Below are 14,687 nucleotides of genomic sequence, written 5' to 3' on the forward strand. Positions count from 1 at the left end.
TTTAGCAACCAAGTAACTTTTCACAGTACTGTGAAAGTGAACAGGCACAACTGTCGAATCTACGGTATGAAGCATCCACACAAATGCACTGAATTTGAGCGTATTCCCCAAACATAGGTGCCAATGCTAAGGAAAAGGTCATATGGGTTAGAGGGCAGAAGGAAGAAGTAGTAAACCAGTTCATTCAGAAACTCGGATATATTAAGTGGGACTGTATATATAACTGTCAAGTGGGAATAAATAAAACTGAAACTGCTTTTAAGAGCTTCATTAAAAATTATTTAGATTTGAGGTATTCTTGTTCTCCTCCTATAAAAATCAATCTTAAAAGCCAACCTATAAAGAAAAACATTAAGTGGTACACAGATAAACTTACCAATATGAGGGAAAATATGTTATCATTGTACCACATGTATAAAAATTCTCATAAAGATGGAATGGAGCAGAAAGATGATTTGTACAAAGCATATCTTGAATGTAAGAGAACCTACAGAACTAAGCTTAGAATGGCAAAAAGAACAGCATACAAAAGATACATTGAAGGGGCTCCTAATAAGTGCAAAGCTGCATGGAATGCTGTTGCACAAGAGCATTGCAGGAATGATGAACATCGCATAGCTCTTGACCCGGATAAAGTTAATCATTTTTTCATGGACTCTGTAAGTTATATTAGGAACAAAATTGAAACAACAACCACCAATGCAAGTGATCTACTTAAGCAACAACAACCTGAAAACAATACATTTACATGGAGGACAATCGCACCCACTGAAATTACAAAGGTAGTGGCAAAGTTCTCAAACTCCCAAGAGCATGGACTGCTCTTGGTTGTCCAATTACATAATTAAAAAAACAGTGCATATAATTAGTGAACCATTGGCCTTTCTGTTTAATAGGTGTCGAAAGTTTGGAGTCCCTCCTACAACTCTAAAAATATCAAAAGTTATCCCAGTGTATAAAAAAGGGGACAAACATGATCTCAAAAATTACCAACCAGTTTCAATAGTTCCCATTTTCTTGAAAATACTTGAATCTCTTATTTATAACCAACTGAACCACTACTTTGAGTCGCATAACTTACTCTCTAATAGTCAATTTGGCTTCCGCAAGGGAAAAAATACCACCACTGCTGTTCTTTCAATTGTGAATGAAGTAATAACAACCTTTGAGAATAAAAATAAAGCCTCACTTCTTTTATGTGATTTAAGTAAGGCATTAGACTGGATTTCTCATGATATCTTAATTGCTAAACTCAAATTCTATGGCATACAAGATTCTACATTGGCAGTAATTGAATCATACCTAAAAATTGGAAGCAGTTTGCCTATGTCAGCAACAGAGACGCACAGTTGCTAGAAGTTAAGACAGGAGTCCTACAAGGTTCTGTCCTTAGGCCCTTCTTTTTTATAACTGCAGTCAATGATTTACCTCATTGTATCCCCACTTTTGTTATTTGGTTATGCTGATGCCACAACTTTGTTTGCTCAGCACGAGAACATATCAGTTCTGCAAGATGACATGGAAGCAGCACTAAATTGGTTCTCACCCAATACACTGCTTTGCAATCCTTATAAAAACCAACAGATTACACTGGGATTGTCAAAAGAGGTATAGGTGAAAGCAGTTAAAATTCTAGGAATTCATGTAGACTTTAAGTTAATGTGGGAAACACACATCAACCACACCTGCGCAAAATTGTCTCGAGTTACATATTTAATGTGGAAACTGAGGAGCCTGGTGACAAGAGAATATTTATGAGTTATTTATTTTGGACTCTTTCAGTCACAGATAGAGTATGGACTGCTGATATGGGGACTCTCTTCACATCACTGAACTTCTAAAAATTCAGAAGAAAGTGATAAGGCCAATGAGCAATTCTGGTAGAGCAGAGCACTGCCGACCACTGTTCATTCAGCTGAAAATATTAACCGTTATTAATTTTTATATATACGCCTCAGAATTGTAAGCAAAAAATAATATAGCAGTTTTTGAAATGGGGGAAAACATGCACCACCATAATACCAGAGGCAAAACAAAATTAGACATACCTAGGCACAGGCTGACAAGAACAGCGAATTCCCATCTAATCAATAGTCTAAGAATATTTAATAAACTTCCATTTTCTTCTCGGTCGGATCACATAAGTAGCTTCAAGAGCAAGTTACTAAATTGGTTACTAATCAATCCTTTTTACAATGTAACAGAATTTATGAATATAAAATCAATCAACATTAATTTTTAAGGATTTCATTATGTGGTGTCACTGAATGTATTTATCTTATGTTATGGTGTATGTTATCATTTAGCTTTAAGGTACTATTCACAGAAAATGTTATATGATATCCATTTAAATTGCCTATTCCACCTCAGGTGGTCAATGGTGAACAAAGAATCTGAAACTGTACTGCAAAGGTAAATGTTTTTTGTGTCTTGTCACGTCAAAAATTGTATGGGCCATTCTTCTTCACCAAGAGCACTGTCACTGGAAATTCCTACTTGTACATGTTGCAGCAATGGCTGATGCCTCAAATGAGATTGGACTCTCTGTTCATCTTTCAGCAGGATGGGGCTCCACCCCATTTTCATCGTGAAGTTCCTGGGTACCTGAAAACGGAGCAGTCACATCGATGGCTCGGCCATGCTACAGAAGGGGAAATCTGTTTCATGAAATGGTCCTCCCGATCACCAGATCTCACTCTGTGTGACTCTTTTGCGTATGTACTACCTCTACCATATGATGTGGCAGAGCTCCGGGAGTGAATACGGGAAGTGACTGCCACAGTCGACAATGCCATGCTGGGATGGGTAAGGCAAGAATTCGATTACCGTATTGTCATCTACCTGATCACTCATGGTTCGCATATCAAATGTTTATAGAAAAAAATAAACTTTCAAAAAGTTTCTCTTCGAAATGCAGTATGTATGGCATCTGTACAATGTTTAAATAAATAATTGAAAGTGTTCCTTGATTTTATGTACACGCTGTACTTGAACATACACTGTATGGCAGCACATTCAAGATAAGAGAATCAGGTGTAAACAATGGTTTACAACTGCGAAGAACACAATCTCAAAGATATAAGTATTATGTCGTGGAAATAATGTCTGTCTGTCTGTTTAACAAACAGTAAGCAGAGACAGGAAAAATCCATTTTATTTTATGGTCAATTTCAGAGTTATTTTTGCCTATTTGTTGCTGTTTTCTGTCAACTCTGGTATTACTTTCTGCCAGTTTTGATGGTATTTTTGAGGAGTTTGGTATCACTTTCCAATAGCTTATTTTTGAAGTATCAAACGGCTTATATCACTGTTCCAGCACTATGAAAACGAAAATATACCTCTTAACTACATTACATATGGCATCACAGAAGAAAAAGGAAATCATTTATATGAAACCCATTAAATGTAATCAATTAAAGAAACAATACACTGTCAAAAGGTTTTCAAATTAAAGTACTATTATAGCTTCAATGGTTTCTTTGAAACCTTTTACCACCAATTGATCAGTACTTCACAACAATGCAAAAATAGCAGTGTAAAGTGTAAATTTTTAACATGGGCAAGGAGAAGGCCACAAATGCAGTTAACCAATTCAGCTCATATTTGGCAGCCTGCTTCTATACAACATAAAATGAAGATCAGTTTTGAGAACACCATCCCTACAGTTCATGATGTGAATTTGATTCAAAACTGACCAGATCGATATACAATTGAAAATGGAACACTTTTAATCATCATAGGTGGTGTCCAGAAGCAAACTTTTTTCCTAGGGATTTGCAAAAGAAACTATTACAACTGCCACTTATGTACCCGTAAAGTAAATGCTATTCAATGAAAGTACTGCTGATGCAACAATCAAGGCATCTGTCTGGGGAGCAGAGAACCTGTGTTCAATTCTGAAATGCAGTCTGCTGGATTTTTTGTCATCTTTCTTTTCCTTATTGAAATTAGTAACAAAAGGAGGGTTAATATGGCAGTTATTAAGGAATAATAACAAGGAGGTAAATAAATTTCTCAAACAACTTGGATTGGTGAAAAATTAAAATTCAAAGCCTCATATGAAAACAAATGTCACGAGGGACCACAGACAGCTTAATATGCTATGCTAGTTTACAATGAGCCGTGGTACAGAACTTTATTTGGAGGTTTCAAAACTGCAATGTACATCTGGAAATCCAGCAGGAATTTCACAACTATCCACATTCCACAACAATTCATAGCATAATTCATGATCAATTTTCAGCACCAATTTTTTAGGTGATGTTGCATGCGTGGTATGCATTAGAATTACACTGGAGATCCAAAGAAACTGGTACACCTGCCTAATATTATGTAGGGGCCCACAAGCACGCAGAAGTGCTGCAACATGGCATGGCATGGACTTGACTGATGTCTGAAATAGTGCTAGAGGGAACTGACACCATGAATCCTGCAGGGCTGTCCATAAATCAGTAAGAACACAAGGGTGTGGAGACATCATCTGAACAGCACATTGCAAGGCATCCCAGATACACTCAATAATGTTCATGTCTGGTGAGTTTGGTGACCAGTGAAGTGTTCAAACTCAGAAGAGTGTTTCTGGAGCCACTCTGTAGAAATTCTGGATATGTGGGGTGTCACATTGTCCTGCTGGAATTGCCCAAGTTCTTCAGAATGCACAATGGCCATGAATGGATACAGGTAATCTAGAAAGGATGGTTACTTAAGAGTTACCTATCAGAGTCGTATATAGACATATCATGGGTCCTGTATCAGTCCAACTGCACACATCCCACACCATTACAGAGCCCCCACCAGCTTGAACAAGTCCACTGCTGACAAGCAGTGTCCATGGACTCATGAGGCCAGTTCCATACCCATACACATCTATACACTTGATACAATTTGAAATGAGACTCATCCGACCAGGCAACATGTTTCCAGTCATCAACAGTCAAACGTTGGTGTTGACGGATCCAGACGAGGCATAAAGCTTTGTGTCATGCAGTCATCAAGGGTACACGAGTGGGCCTCAGCTCCAAAAGTCCATATTGATGATGTATCGTTGAATGATTTGCATGCTGATACTTGTTGATAGCCCAGTACTGAAATGTACGGCAATCTGAGGAAAGGTTGCACTTCTGTCACATTGAACAATTTTCTTCAGTCGTCATTGGTCATTTTCTTGCAGAATCTTTTTCCAGCCACAGCGATGTCAGAGATCTGATGTTTTACCAGATTCCTAATATTCAAGGTACACTTGTGGAATGGTCAAATGGAAAAACCTCGCTTCATCACTACCTCAGAGATACTGTGTCCCATCGCTCATGCACCGACTATAGCAACATGTTCCAACTCATTTAAATCTTGATAATCTGCCATTGCAGCAGCAGTAACCTAGCTAACAACTGTGGCAGACACTTGTTATCTTATACAGGCATTGATGACCGCAGTGCCATATTCTGTCTGTTTACATCTATCTGTATTTTAATACACATTCCTATACCAGTTTCCTTGGCACTTCAGTGTAATTCCCAAAAACGAAATATTTTTAAATGTAACCCAAGTCAGTTTTCTGCCAAATCTTCAGAATGAATGATGTAGTTGTGCAAAAGCTGCTTTCATTATATGTTCTTGGTGCCACAAGCATATTTGCTTCAAATGTTTATATGACAAGTACCACCCATGTAGAGGTTCAAAGGTAAGTGAAGGCATGTAACAGTGAGTGAAAGAGCCTTTGTAGGGCAACCAGGATTAAAATTATAATTCTTTCTAATCCAAGTCATTAAAGAAATTTATTTCCCTACCTTGTTATTATTTTTCACTGATTACTTTTTCACTTTCCTATTCCTACTAGATTCAATACAGCAAAAATACTAATGAAAAAACTGCAGAATGCATTTGGAAATTAAACATATGTTCTCTTCTCCTCAGCCACATGCCTTGATCACTACGTCAATGGCAGTTCTTTTGAACAGTGTTTACCATAGGCATACTCAGTGTCTTTCTTCGATTCTACGAAATGGGCATATGCATAGAAGCACCGCCACCCACACCCCACATGATGCAAACACCCAATTTTCAATTACCTATTGATTTCGTCAAATTTGAATCGATCAATTAGGAGTGGTTTCCTCAAATATAAGGATGGGGGAGCTTTTTGAGCCAAAATATCTCAGTCCTCTGTTTTAGGTTTATACAAGCACCCTGCCAAATATGACTCAAATTGGTTGGCCATTCCAAGACCTTCCCCTTGTGAGGGCCAAATGTCTTCAGCACAACACCAGACATCTGACAATGTCCACATATCCTGCTTGCATGGGAAGTTGCTTCCCATCAAATTATAAAGGTATTGCTACCCCTTCAGAATATTTCACAACTGAGACCTGCCACCCTATGCACACATAAACTATTTGCTGTGTCAGCATGAACATAATTCATCATCATCACACTAGAAATAAGAGCCCAGGACTGTGAATAAGACTAAATATACAGATCTGTCACCATAAGAGTTGTTAGCCTAATATGAAGGTGCAACATAGTGCCTTTCTCGGTTTTCTTCACCTCGCTCTGAAGCATTCGTTCCATTCATATTTAACAAAAGCTGGCTGGTTTTAGTATCAAAAATTTGTATTTCTCATAATAATGAAGCAGTCTTCAATTGTAACTTGGAATATAGGTACTGTTTCATCTACTGACATCAGAGTTCTCAATATTTTTGCGTAACAAACTGTACCAACAATGAGACAGTTTGGTGAGATCTGTAAAGTGGAGCATCAGTTAAATAGGATTTTTTTGCAGGACACAAACACAACATGAAATATAGCACATAGCACTTTAGCTAGCACGTAAATCAAATTTGCACCCAATTGGTCAGGTTCTCGCCACCGTACACAGCAGCGAACAGAGGGTGTCATGCTAACTGAAAGTACAAAGATTGCCTGGAAAATAATGTACCACATATTTTCTCAATCAGCAAAAATTGTATGAATGTGACAGTTAAGATATACATTATTTGAAGTTTCCAAATTGCACACACAAATATCCCATTTATTCTGACAGGTATCATACCTATAGCAATGTTTTGAAATGGTGGCTCTATATGATGTAAGCTACAAGCAGCGTGTCGTCATTGAACTTCTCACAGCAAAGAATAGAACCTTTGAGAATATTCCCAATTGTTTGCATCCTGTTTATGGAGCATCTCCAATAGACAGAAGTTCTGTTAGTCACTGGGCAAAGAGAGTGAGGCCATTACGAGACATTGGTTCGGCAGAGCTCTAAGATTTGCTTCATTCAGGGAGCCCATTCGTGGCTTTCAAACTTGACCAGGCACAGCTTGCTGATGTGCTCATTCACAAAGACCAATGCAGAACAACTTGGCACTTGTCAATGAAGCTGTCACTCAGGAAGGAAACTAAATCTTCTCACTCTTTGATGTGATGCCAAGACACAGTACCAATATTTCTGAAGCAGATGTGAACACATTAACCAAACCCAAAAGGGGCTTCCAATGATTTTGTCACCATAATAACACAGGTGATTGACTGATTCTATATGATAACGCTCGGCCTCACACAAGTTTGAGGACTTCAGAACCATCATTAAACAGGGTTGGACAGTATCATCTCGTCCATCCTACAGCCCTGACCTAGCGCACCTCCAACTTCCATTTGCTCATCCCATTAAAGCATCACATTTGTAGATGACATTTTGAGGATGACAAAGATGTGATTCTTACAGTGCAGAAATGGCTTCAATACCAGAACAAGGAGTGGCACTGACAGGGTACACACACCGTTGTGTCTCGATGGAGGAAGGCCATAGAAAAGGGCAGCAATTGTGTGGAAGTATAGGGAATGTAGAATAAACAACATTCTTTCTTTTGTATATTTATCGTTGTGTTCAATAAATAATTACTGAAGGAAAACAAATGTAGTGCCTCACTTTTTGGGTAACCCTCACATTTATTTTAATAGTTATTCCATATTATTTTTACTATTTTGTGAATGAAGCTTGTGGTCAAAGCACGAATTGTTGGTAGTGAAATTTAGCAGTGAAAAAGAGAGGGATGGCTGTACTGAGCTGAGAAGACACATTACTTTTCAATGATCTGTCACCCTGATGCTACTGAAGTCAGTTACCTTCTTGTAGTTTCTCCATGTTAACAAACCTGCTATGTACTGCCACCACGTCTTGTCGTGTGACTTTGTTTCCATTTGCAGAGGATTGAGGGCTGTAAGACAGCTCTCTAGTCTTCAAGCCACAAAATAACATAACTGCCTTTTAAACAACTCTTTTGTATTTTGTTACTCTTATGTGACATTCATATACATTGAGTAAACAGATCTCATTAACGAGAACAACATTTTCGAATTGAATCTCATAACACCACAGAAGAGAGTGACATTGCTCCTGGCAAAGGTCCCGAGTTCGAGTCTCGGTCGGGCACACAGTTTTAATCTGTCAGGAAGTTTCATATCAGCGCACACTCCGCTGCAGAGTGAATATTTCATTCTGAAAATATATAGTTTAAATGATGCACCATATTAAAGTCTCGCAAACACCCATTTTTACACAATAGTTGCGTAAAAGGGTCAGGAAATGTCACATCCGTGGCTAAAACTGTTATTGGAAAGTAGTTTGTTTGCAAGGTGCTACTCCAGTCTCCGTAAGCAAGAAATTACTATTACTTCATTTTACAAATGGGCTCCCATTCAGTCTGTCGCCTTGCTGCTGATACAACAATGGGCCAGTTCATGATGGACTAGGATAAATCATCACTGTAAAGACCTACCTACCAACCAAATAATGCCACAGGATCACTTGACTTTAGACACTGACTGCTATCAGAGCTGAAGAACATCTCTCTCTTATGTTCCAAACCGCCACCTATGGCAAACACTAAATGGCTCAGTTTCTTTACCTTGACTCCTTTACCTTCTGCTCCAAGATGGTTCTCACAATGTAATCCCTATGAGCAAATAAATTGATACAGTTTCCTTTTCCCAACATGACTACGTATATTAATTACAAGTCCACATCACTATCCAATCCTGACGACACCCCCAAGTGGGTGTAAGAATTGGCATCTGAAGTGAGATGCCAAATTTGACCCACTTTCAGCTTTGAGGTGCCCCATACAAATTACTAAGCCGTGAACAGATGTAAGAATCCATCATGCAGGACAGTCCGGCTCCATGCTCCGGTGCAACAGACAAGTGCTTAGCACAGTCAGCCCAAGCTGCCCACCACAGTCTACCCAGGCCTAATGCCACGCTGCCATTAGGCAAGGAAATTCAACCTCATCTGCCTCCTCTATCGTGGTCGCACAAGGCCACATCATGATTATGATGTCCCGATGCCACCTCGACACCGGGCATCGCCACTGCATTGCTGCCCAATCAACTGTCAATGAACAATTTAATTGTAACAATCAAAATAATCAATTCCTGACAATATACTGTAATTGTATAGCTAAAAAATCCATTCACCAAGCAACAGTTTGTGTCTTCCTTTATCATCCCATCTGTTAAGTCTCCCCTGACCTTGCATTCTGGGTGACTTTTCAGAACCCCACCCCTTTCCCTAGACGTCTCAAGTTCCCTTCCCATAGCCCCTCTCCCTACCCGTTCAATCTTTATGCTGGAAGGAGGGGCCACTGGCTTCAAAAGCTTGCATAAGTAAAACCTTTCTCCTGCCATCACTTGGTGACTGGATTTTTTTATCTATCCAATTACTACATATTAAATGTGCAAGTTTCACTTGTAGGGGGAAATGCCTCTGGACCAATGCTGCCACTGACACCATCGAGGTCTGTGATCAAATTTAGTGTGTGTGTGTGTGTGTGTGTGTGTGTGTGTGAGTGTCTAGTTTAAAGCAATTCCCTCAACCACGTCACAGAGGCAACTAGAGATGGATCCAACATATTGCAAACACGGGTGGAGCAACTCCGTGTGAAAAATGATGATCTGCAAAGGCACCTTAGTGAGGCATTAGTAAATGTGATGCTGCGAAACAGCACTGTGCCTGGAGCTAGCCTAACTTCCCTATTTCTGTGTTCCCATAGGCGGCTCTAAACTACGTGTAAACGTTGACACAGTAGTACAAAATGTAATGGATACAGGGAAACTGTCCCCATCGACTGACGAAAAGTTTATAGGAGTACCAGCACGAAACTGCAAGGAGTGGCCCATGCTTATGTAGATTCAAGGAAGGGCTGAGAAATACCAAGGCATTTGACATACTTGCAGAATGCGTTGAGGATATATACAGAGATAAATACAGTCAGCTACTATAAGGACAATCTTTCCATCAAATATCAAAATTCTGGAGAGGATTTCGAGTGATTTTCTGACCGAATAAGAGTTGTGTGTTGTCGTACATACGTACTAACAGAAAGTAATGAAAGGAATGAGATACCACTCAGGAAATCAGAAACTTGTTTGCAGATTCACTCATTTGCAGGATTGCCCCCACAGTTACGTGACAAGGTGAAGTATACCGAGTACACTAAGTTAGGCTACACAACTCACAAAGGAGGTGCAACAATTTGTGTAATCATCCACCGGGATAAAGCCCACTTTATGTGCATTCGTTGGCAAAGTGTGCTACACTCGTTGCAAATGACAAAAAGTTACACGGCTCCTTAGTGTTTGGCACCAGCATGTGCTTGTTTTAGAAAATCAGACACGAGAGAGAAAACTGTCCATCTCTACAGCACAGGTCAGCTAACCAAGTAGGTCAACGAGGTGCTCGAAGGAATGTGAATACGTGAAATGTGAATGGGAGCAGTTCTGCCACTGCTCCTTGCTCCCCTTCTGCAAAGCCAATCCGGTAAGAGAGATAGGAATTGCTCAAGTTTGCAAGACAAATGAACAGCAGAACTTCTACCTTCCTCATCAATACAGGCATACAAATAAATGTTTTGTTTGTTAGATATACTCACTGTCAACTGTACCCCATTCTAGCTGACTTTGCAACTTCATCTGAAGAAAAGAAACAACTTCTGTCAAACTTCTTAATGTACCACAAGATTCCTACATATGATACCAAGCCAATAGCCTGGAAACCATATTGCACATCTTATCACTTGCAGCCTGCAGTAGACAAAAATGCCTCAGATTTACTAAAAGCTGGAATAATTAAACCTTCTTTCAGTTCCTGGTTGTCACATACAGGGTGTACATAAAGTCCGGGAACACTTTCAATCATTATTTATTGCAAAAGAACTAAACATTGTACAGGTCTCATACATATTGCACTTTGAAGGGAGACTGTGAAAGTTTTTGTTTTTTACAAACATTTGATATGCGAACCATGAGAGACCCAGCACATGTCAGTATGGTAATTGATACCTTGCCATACCCATCCTAGCATGGCATCGTCGACTGTGGCAGTCGCTTCCCGTATTCTCTCCCGGACTTCTGCTGTATCACGTGGTAGAGGTGGTACATATATCAGATCTTTAATGTGTTCCCACAGAAAAGACTCACATGGAGTGAGGTCTGGTGATCAGGAAGGCCATTTCATGAAACAGCTGTCCCCTTGTGCAGCACGGCCAATCCACCAATGCAGTAGCTCCGTGTTCAGGTACCCACAAACTTCAAGATGGAAATGGGGTGAGCCCCATTCTGCTGAAACATGTCCAAGTAGGAATACCCAGTGACAGTGCTTTCGACAAAGAAGAATGACCTGTACAGTTTTTGACGTGACAAGGCACAAAAAATATTTACCTTTGGGGAATCACGCTCAAATTCAATGCATTTGTGTGGATGCTTTGAATCCCATATTTGACATTTATGCCTGTTCACTTTCCCATTTGTCAAACTACAACATACCTCAACTCACCATGCTTGTGACTAGCACCAACTATCGGCAAATTACCAAAATACGCTGTGGCAGTTGTAATGCTATTGTAAATATAATACTGCCATTAATCTGTATATTTTAAATTTTTTGTTCCGTAATAAATTTGAAAAATTAGGTAAATACTATAACGAGAGTAAGCTTTTGTTAAGTGTAGTTTATCTGTTAAAAATAACCTCTTTGATGTAGGTGGAATAAATGTATTAAAACATATTTTGTAAATAATTATGTAATATTTCAAGTACAACTGTAATTAATTATGTCAATTTTGTATGTATGTGCTCTCATGCAATTGTAGATGGTTCATACTTAGGGTTTTTGTAAGCAGAAGTGTAAAATGAAAATGTGTAGGGATCATAGGTAGAACGGAACTCCGTTCTGTGGTGGAATGGGAAAGGTGGTGGGGCATGCGAGTGAGAATTGGCGCACAAGTGACACACACAGTCGGTAGCTGCCCTGCAAGTGGTGAACATGCTCAGACGTGTTCTACATGATTGGCGAAGTACAGCAATAAATTAATAGCTCAGAAATTTGCAATCTTATCGTCGCCAACAAGAGGAAGATAGAGCTATGTACATCAGGAGCCGTACCTGTGCAATGTTACTACGCAGCACCGCCTCACGCCACCTCCGACATCAGTAACAGGCAAAGTACTTTACTTAGAAGTGTATCACAGTATGAACCAGCCTTCTTCAATCAGTGGAATATAAGTGTTAAATGTACCTTTGTGTTTAACCATAATTTTCCAATTTCATTTACCTCAGTAGGGTCCTTACCTAAACGAATTTATTCCGAGTATTCTGATGTTTATTGAAGCTTGAATAATAGTAAATTACTGGCAATAGTATTGTTTTGGTAGTAAATTCTGAAAATCATTGTTAAATACTACAGTTTGCACATATCAGTTTAAGAACCACCGCTTTTCGTGACCATGAGGATAAGTTTTCAATAGCATTTTTGAAAGTAAGATAACATAATTGTTTAACTGCAACAATCTTAACAGAATTTGTTCGTGTTGCTTCTCCATGTCAAAGAAAGCCAGACAAATATTGGTGTTAGTTAAATGTTAACAAATAAAAGTCCTAAAGAAATGAAATCTAGTCGTGTTAAATAATAGTTTTGGTCATATGAATAATAGCTATAAGTTTAATATTTTTTTGTATCCTTGTTGAAACATGTGTGTGTTTCCTTTAAATAATTACTGAAGTATAGTGGTAAATTCCATAAGTAACAGAAAGTGGGATTAATAGTACTTACTGCCAAATGACCCAAGTAAATGGAAATTAAGTGGTTGTCTTTCAGTTACATAGTAAGTGAAAGCAGTTATTTATTCAGTGTCGAAAATTGACTTCATCTTTTTGTGTGGACACTGTGCCCGATTTGGGCTGGCGGCCGTTTTATTAAGCGAAACAGTTTATTGTTATAACAGGCTTTGTCTGATAAAAGGTTTCCAAAAGTAATTATTCTCACTGCTTTTCCCACAAACTGTATGATTCAGAGAAAAATAGTTTGATAATTTACCATTAGGTTGAACACGGTTAAAATCAGTCTCCGAGAGTCGATGGTTTAAAGTGTGCCTGTCACTACTTACTACACAGTTCTGACATTCCGAATCACGGATCTTCCATCTTTACAGTGATAGAACTTAAACGTTCTGGTACCGTATTGACGAGAACGCGAAAGAACCGTTGCACGGTACACATGAAAATAGAGCTTTCAGGGTTTCTCTTCAAAATGACATACGTATGATATCTGTACAATGTTTTGTTCTTGTGCAGGGTGTATACGCGGACAAGGAAAAAAAATTCCCGGATTCTTCACGGATTAAAAATACACTTTCTCCCAGGTGAAAACAAGCTTTCTCCATGTTAAGTGACAGTATATTTTCCCTTATCAGTCCTTTGAATGGTTATGGTTTAATACATGGGCATAGAATTTCCTGGCACAATAGAAAACGAAACTCAGGGAAAAAGACAAGATTTGGAAATATCTTTCATGTGCAGCAACATGCATGCTGCGTATTTTCGTATTGCAAAAGTATACATTGGAATTCCACCAAACACCACATGTTACTTTCCAAATCACTGAAATCAAGATTGCGATGCGCTTTTGTAAGCCAGTCATAGCTCATGTCACGTGATCTCGCCAGCAGATATTCAGAGCATAGGACACGCGATGTAGTCAGCCAGCAGCAACATCACTGTTAAGTAGCATGAACACACAAACAGGGAAAGTTAATAGTTTAAATTAATATATATGGTGTTGCTACAAGAAAAGCAAAGCTGTCAAATATAATATTGGTCTCTAAGGTTAATATGCCGTAAGAGAAGTTAAGCTTTCGCATATAATGTTGATCTTTTTTGTGTGTGTTGCACTTTGAGATACATCACACAAATGTGCCAGTAAAATTTACAATAATGAGATAAATGTCTGATCTTCAGGGTTCAAAATTCTTCTAAATGACTCATCATCAAAGAGTTGATTTTTAAATGAGTCAAACACTCTTTAATTTAATAAATTCATGGCACATTCTTGCACATAGTTCAACTTACGTAGAAGGATATTTACTTTGAAAGTATTGCTTTTGAAACCACTAGTCGCAATATTTTTCGCGACCTGTCAGAAATAGGTTTGTTTCAGCAGTTGCCAGACAGCGCAAATAACAGGCGACACAGCTATCATAACATAGGAAGCCCGTATGTGCATACGTGTTAAACACTGAAAGATCTAAAGTGCACACTCATATGTCCAGATTTCCAATGAAGTAGACCTCAACCTGATACTAAGCTTTTCAGTGTGGCTTTCGCGATGTAAATTTTCTTGGAGCACCAGTATTGTAT

The sequence above is a fragment of the Schistocerca piceifrons genome, chromosome 3 (genome assembly GCF_021461385.2).
Source record: "Schistocerca piceifrons isolate TAMUIC-IGC-003096 chromosome 3, iqSchPice1.1, whole genome shotgun sequence".
Lineage (NCBI taxonomy): Eukaryota > Metazoa > Arthropoda > Insecta > Orthoptera > Acrididae > Schistocerca > Schistocerca piceifrons.